Genomic DNA, 6,058 nt, shown 5'->3' with positions numbered 1-6,058 from the left:
ATATATATAATAGTATATATATATATATTATATATATATATATATATATCATTATATATATGTGTGTTGGGTGGGGTGTGTGTGTCGTGTGGTGTGTTGTGTGGTGGTGTGGGTGTGTGTGGGGGGTGTGGTGTTTATAGATATATAGATATATATAATATATAATATATTATTTATTATATATATTATATATGTGTGTGTGTTGATGTGTGTGTGTTGTGGGTAGTATAGATATTTGGGGATAGGTAGAACAGATATTGAATACATATAGATATGAATATATCTATATTTATAATATATATATTTTATTGTAGATATACATGATATATGATAGTAGTATAGTTATATATATATATGTATATATGGGTGTGTGTGTGTGTGTGGTGTGTGGATGTGTGTGTGTGTGTGTTTGATTGTGTGTGTAAGTAGGCGTATATGTATGTGTTTTGATGTATACAATATAGACAGAGAAGATATAGAAATATGGAACATCATAAATATGCTTACATAGAAAATACAGTGTGTATATATACTTGGTGGATCTACACGAAAACTTAGAAGGAGAGTGCAAAGTCAGAAGGAAATGAGCTTAAAGTTATTCATCATGGCGAATAAGGAACTTAGAACTTTATATACGGTGAACTACTTGGAACCACTGAATTAATAGAGAAAATTAAAAACATAGTACATAATCTCTCTCTCTCCATCCTATGCTTTTAGTTTATATAGTGTGGTTTTAAAGTTCATATGTGTACGTGTTTAGGTAGGTGTAGGTGCTAAGTATCTGGGAGATTTTGCTGTGCTTGGACACAAACGACATGGGCGAGGTCACAAAATCTCGACAGCTATTGGATGGTAAAAATTGGGACCAATCAGGGAGCTCTGACGCGGGCCGACGCCGCAGTACACCCAGGAATCCGCACGCAGAGCCGGTTAAGCCCTCGGATAGAAATTTTGAATGTTACTTCATTATCTGTTTTTTTTTCAGGAAGAAGTGAAAATGGGGGTTTGTATGTTAAAGTCTTGATGTGATGTTTTATTCAGTTAAGAATGAGGTATCGTCTTTTTCTTAACCCAGATAAGAATCAGGATCTACATTTTTTTAATGAAACTAACGTACCCTTTTAAAAAGTCAGGCTATGAGAGTGATATGACAATGCAGTATAGTATAGGCGTGGTAAATGAACCTGCACGGGTCACATAAAACTCTCTCTCTCTCTCTCTTCTCTCTCTCCTCTCTCTCTCTCTCTCTCCCTCTCTCTCTCTCTCTCGCTCTCTCTCTCTCTCTCTCTCTCTCCTCTCTCTCTCTCTCTCTCGCACACAACACACACACACACACACACATAACAAAGCAATGTAGTCTTTATGTGTGTGCAGTGTGTCGATATATATATAATTTATATTATATAATAATATATATATATATATATATAATATATATATATATATAATATGAATAGAGAAACACTCTTCATGTTGAGAACAATGGAAGAAAAACCCACAGTACAAAAAATGGATTTATTGAAAAATGAGGCTTACGGCATTTTCATTCTCATTTTCAATAAATTAGTTGTGTATTGTGGGGTTTGCTTCCACATATATACTAGATATATATATATATATATATAGTAATATTATATATATATATATGTATATATATATATATATTATATATAAATACATATTATATATATAGATATATAGGTAGTATTTATATATATATATATAGATATATAACCATATAGATATATATATTAGATATATATATATATATATTATATAATTATATATATATGGAAGGCAAAACCCACATACAAAAACTAGATTTATTGAAAATGAGGAATGAAAAATGCGTAATCTCATTTTCAATAAATCCAGTTTTTGTTACGGTGGGTTTTTCTTCCATTGTCTTCAACATGGAAGAGTGTTCTCTATTACATATATAAATATATATATATATATATATATATATATATTATAATATATATATATATAATATATATATCGACACACAACACACACACAACATTGCCATTGTATGTGTGTGTGTGTGTGTGTGTGTGATCTTGTGCGAGAGAGAGAGAGAAGAGAGAGAGAGAGAGAGGAGAGTCGAGAGGAAAGACGAGATGAGAGAGACGGAGAGAGAAGAGAGAGAGAGAGAGGAGCGTAGGAGAGGATTGAGGAATGAGAGAGAGCGAGAGAGTTTATGTGGACATGTGCAGGTGCATTTACCAAAACCTACTACTATACTGCATTCATATCCCTGTCGTTAATAGCATGAGCTAAAAGGGTTTACGTTAGTTCATTAAAAAAAAATGTAGATACTGATTCTTATCTGGGTTAAGAATAAGAACGATACCTCATTTACTGAATAAAACATCACATCAAACTTTTACAAATACAAACCCAACATTTTCACTTCTTCCTGAAAAAAAACAAACAGATAATGAAAGTTACATTCAAAATCTATCCGAGGATCTTAACGCTCTGCGGTGGCGGGATTCCTGGGTGTACTGCGGCGTCGGCCCGCGTCAGAGCTCCCTGATGCGTCAATTACCATCCAATAGCTGTCGAGCTTTGTGGACCTCAGCCCATGCGTTTGTGGCAAAGCACAGCAAAATCTCCCAGATACTAGCACCTACACCTAACCTAAACCACGTACACATATGATACTTTAATACCACACATAGTTATAAACTTAAAGACATAGGAGGGAGAGAGAGAAGATTAGTGTACTATGTTTTATTTTCTCTATTAAATATTGTTTCCAAGGAGTTTCACGCATATAAAGTTCCGAAGTTCTTATGCGCAATGATGAATAAACTTTAAGCTACATTCCATTTGACTTGCACTCGCATTCTAAGTTTAGTGTAGATACACACCAAAGTAATATATACACACTGTATTTCTATGTAAGCATATGTATATAGGTTACATATGTTTCTATATCTTCCTGTCTCCTTTTATATGAGATCATTGATTTTGACAGATCTAAGAATAAAATACCTACCTTTAGTACTAACTAGGCATGCAGTGATAGACGAATTTCATTTGAGCAGTTGAAATCGCAAGAAGCAATGACCATCTTGGCCACTGGGGATCAAGTGGAACTCAGCCATAATTGCACCTAATTCAGTCAGATTACCTGAAAAAAGAAAATAATAACAACAACCACCACTATCATCTGACCCTTGTACTCATTTTAGGCTTTGTCTAAAAGTATCACTTCTATTAAAAGTGTTAACTTATTCTTGCTATTTAACTGAATGAAGGTAGGACATACAATAATCTATATCATGCTGCTACTCCTATACAGGTACACTGACCATCATCATTGAGGGCTGCCAGGTAGTTTAGCAGCTCCAAGGCTCTCATAAGTGTCTCAGGTGCTGGTGGATCCATGAAGTCAAAGTGCACAAGATCATCAATGCCCAATTTCTTCAGCTGTAAAACTACCGAGCCAAGATTTGATCTGAGAATTTCTGGGTAGGTATTGTCCTGAAAGAGAAAAGAGAAAGATGCCAATTACAGTACATTTACATAGTACATTTCTTGTTTTTAGTAATAAAAGAACAATTTTCTACTTTCTTGATAAAGCATACACACATAAAATTTTTTAAATCAAATCTGCATATTCTGAAAAAATCAAAAGCAAACTTTTAAAAGTAGCTTATGATAAACTTAAAATACAAGGTAACCCTTACCTGCATCTCATTTTTGAAAGCTTTCTCTGTGTATAAGCGGAAACATTTGCCAGGTCTGGTTCGACCTGCTCGACCAGCACGCTGCTGAGCAGAAGCCTTACTGATTGGTGAGACCAACAATGATTCTACACGGATTCTTGGATTGTACACCTGTAACATAATCATTAATTAACATACATATACCACAAGAACTAGAGTTAGAAATCTAATATCAAGATGAAATAGCTGTACATAAATCTTTAATAATTTGTCTTGGGATCTTACCTTCTGTTTAGCAAACCCTGGATCAATCACAAACACAACACCATCAATTGTTAGTGATGTTTCTGCAATATTTGTTGATACCACCACCTTACGACCAATAGCGCCATTGGGTTTGTTGGGAGGTGGAGCTTCAAAATTCTTTGTTGGAGATTGGGAGGGAGTGTTGAATACAGAGGAATACATTTGAGCTCTCCAACATCTGGCCCAAGAGCATCTACCTCTCTCTTGATGCGCTTACATGCTTCTTCAATTTCTTCCTGACCAGTAAGGAACAACAAAACATCCCCAGCTATTTCTTCACAAATGTGTATCTGTAAAAAATCAAAACATCAATGACAACAATTCATTCAATATTAATTTCCATTTAACATCAAATTCATTACTAAATATATCTAAGTTTTATTCACTAATATGGTAATCCTGAATTACCTGTATGACAGTTCTAATGGCAGCTTCTAAGTAATCCCTTTCTGGCTCTGGTGTGTAGAAAATTTCGACAGGATGAGTTCTGCCAGGGACATTCAGTAGGGGGCTTTATCAAAGTAATGCTGGAATTTACCAGCATCTAAAGTGGCAGACATAACTACTAGCTTCAAGTCACTTCGTTGCTTAAGAACCTCCTTCAAGACACCCATGAGGATATCTGTTGCTAGTGTACGTTCGTGAGCTTCATCAAGCAAGATGACCTGTTTAATGAAAAATATTTTTATCAACTTAATCTGCAAAAAAGTATATTATATTATAGTATAGTATAGTACATTATCTATCTTAAAAATTAACCCTTTCCCGACAGGTAGTATTCATAGTGTCCTGGGCCTCGCTGCCAGGGGCTTATATCGTCGCCCTGGCATGCGCGACCACTCATGCCAAATACCAGCATCCCATGCTGTTTCTTTGTAATACTACCAGCATATGTTGTATTTTCAGTTTTCATTATTTTCTAAAGTCTCTACTTGCCATATTTCCTGATAATTTGAATGGATATTTTGCTCCATAGTTGATCATTATTCGCTCTATAGTCTGAATAAAATAAGCAGTGTGTGGCATCATGGAGTTGAAATCTTTTTCTTTTCTTTTTTTTTCTTTTTTTTTTGCATAGCAAAAATGAGTATTAAAAACGACTTAATCACACTTTCAGTGGCAGAAAAATAATATTTTGCCGTGATTGTAACAAAAAGAAAATCATGGCATGTCCATACATACACCATGGCATGTACGTACATGCCCCCGGCAGATAGTCCCACCATGCCATGGTATGTGCGTACATGCCACCCGTCGGCAAAGGGTTAATGTTTAAAAGAGGAATTCTTAAAAATTATAATGTTTTCTTATATTTTCTTTTCCATTAAAATTATTTTTTTTCTCCTGGTTTAATCCCTCCCCTATCAAAGAATAAATCCACTGCCTTGCATTAACTGCTTACACTTCAAGGAGTTAAAAACAGCATTCATTATATGAAGACAATTTTGAGTGTGACAGCAAATGGCAAACTGACTCACATATCTAAGTACAATTTGTGGTTTCACCTAAACTAATAATCCCATTTGTTTATGTAAATATATCTAGAACAAACAAAAGGCTCACCTGGTAATTTTCAAGCATCGGATCACTCATAGCTTCTCTAAGTAACATACCATCTGTCATGTACTTGAGAACAGTCTTTGATGAAGAACAATCTTCAAACGGATGGAATACCAACCTCCTGTCCAAGAGCTACATCTAATTCCTGGAAAATATTGGACACTTTTAGATTATATGATGAAAAAGCAATAAAACAATAAATCAGCCCTGCCTTCTAACCTAAATTAGAATTTAATGCCTTGTGACCCAGGGCTTTTTTTTTTTTGTTAGTTACTTCATATGCTACACAGTTCTACTTCAAAATGATCATCCATTTTATAAAACTTAGCAAACGATCAATGAAAGGGAAATCTCAAAGAAATTTACAATCTGACTTGAAAGTCAAACAGAAACAATGAAAAGACAAATCATCTCAACTAGCCCTACAGGATAAAAACACCTTACCTCCGCTACACGTTGAGCTACTGACATGGCTGCTACTCTCCTGGGTTGGGTACACGCAACTCCTT

The 6,058-nt window shown here is 34.8% G+C and overlaps 1 pseudogene; it reads right to left on the bottom strand.

The window, feature by feature from the left end:
• Positions 1-736: 736 nt before the first annotated feature.
• LOC119570551 lies at positions 737-6,052 on the bottom strand (annotated as a pseudogene).
• Between the last annotated feature and the right edge of the window lie 6 nt (positions 6,053-6,058).

This window comes from Penaeus monodon, unplaced genomic scaffold (assembly GCF_015228065.2).
Source record: "Penaeus monodon isolate SGIC_2016 unplaced genomic scaffold, NSTDA_Pmon_1 PmonScaffold_3124, whole genome shotgun sequence".
Taxonomy (NCBI): domain Eukaryota; kingdom Metazoa; phylum Arthropoda; class Malacostraca; order Decapoda; family Penaeidae; genus Penaeus; species Penaeus monodon.
The sequence above is the reverse complement of the archived record's forward strand: the minus strand, read 5'-3'. Positions and strand labels throughout refer to the sequence as shown.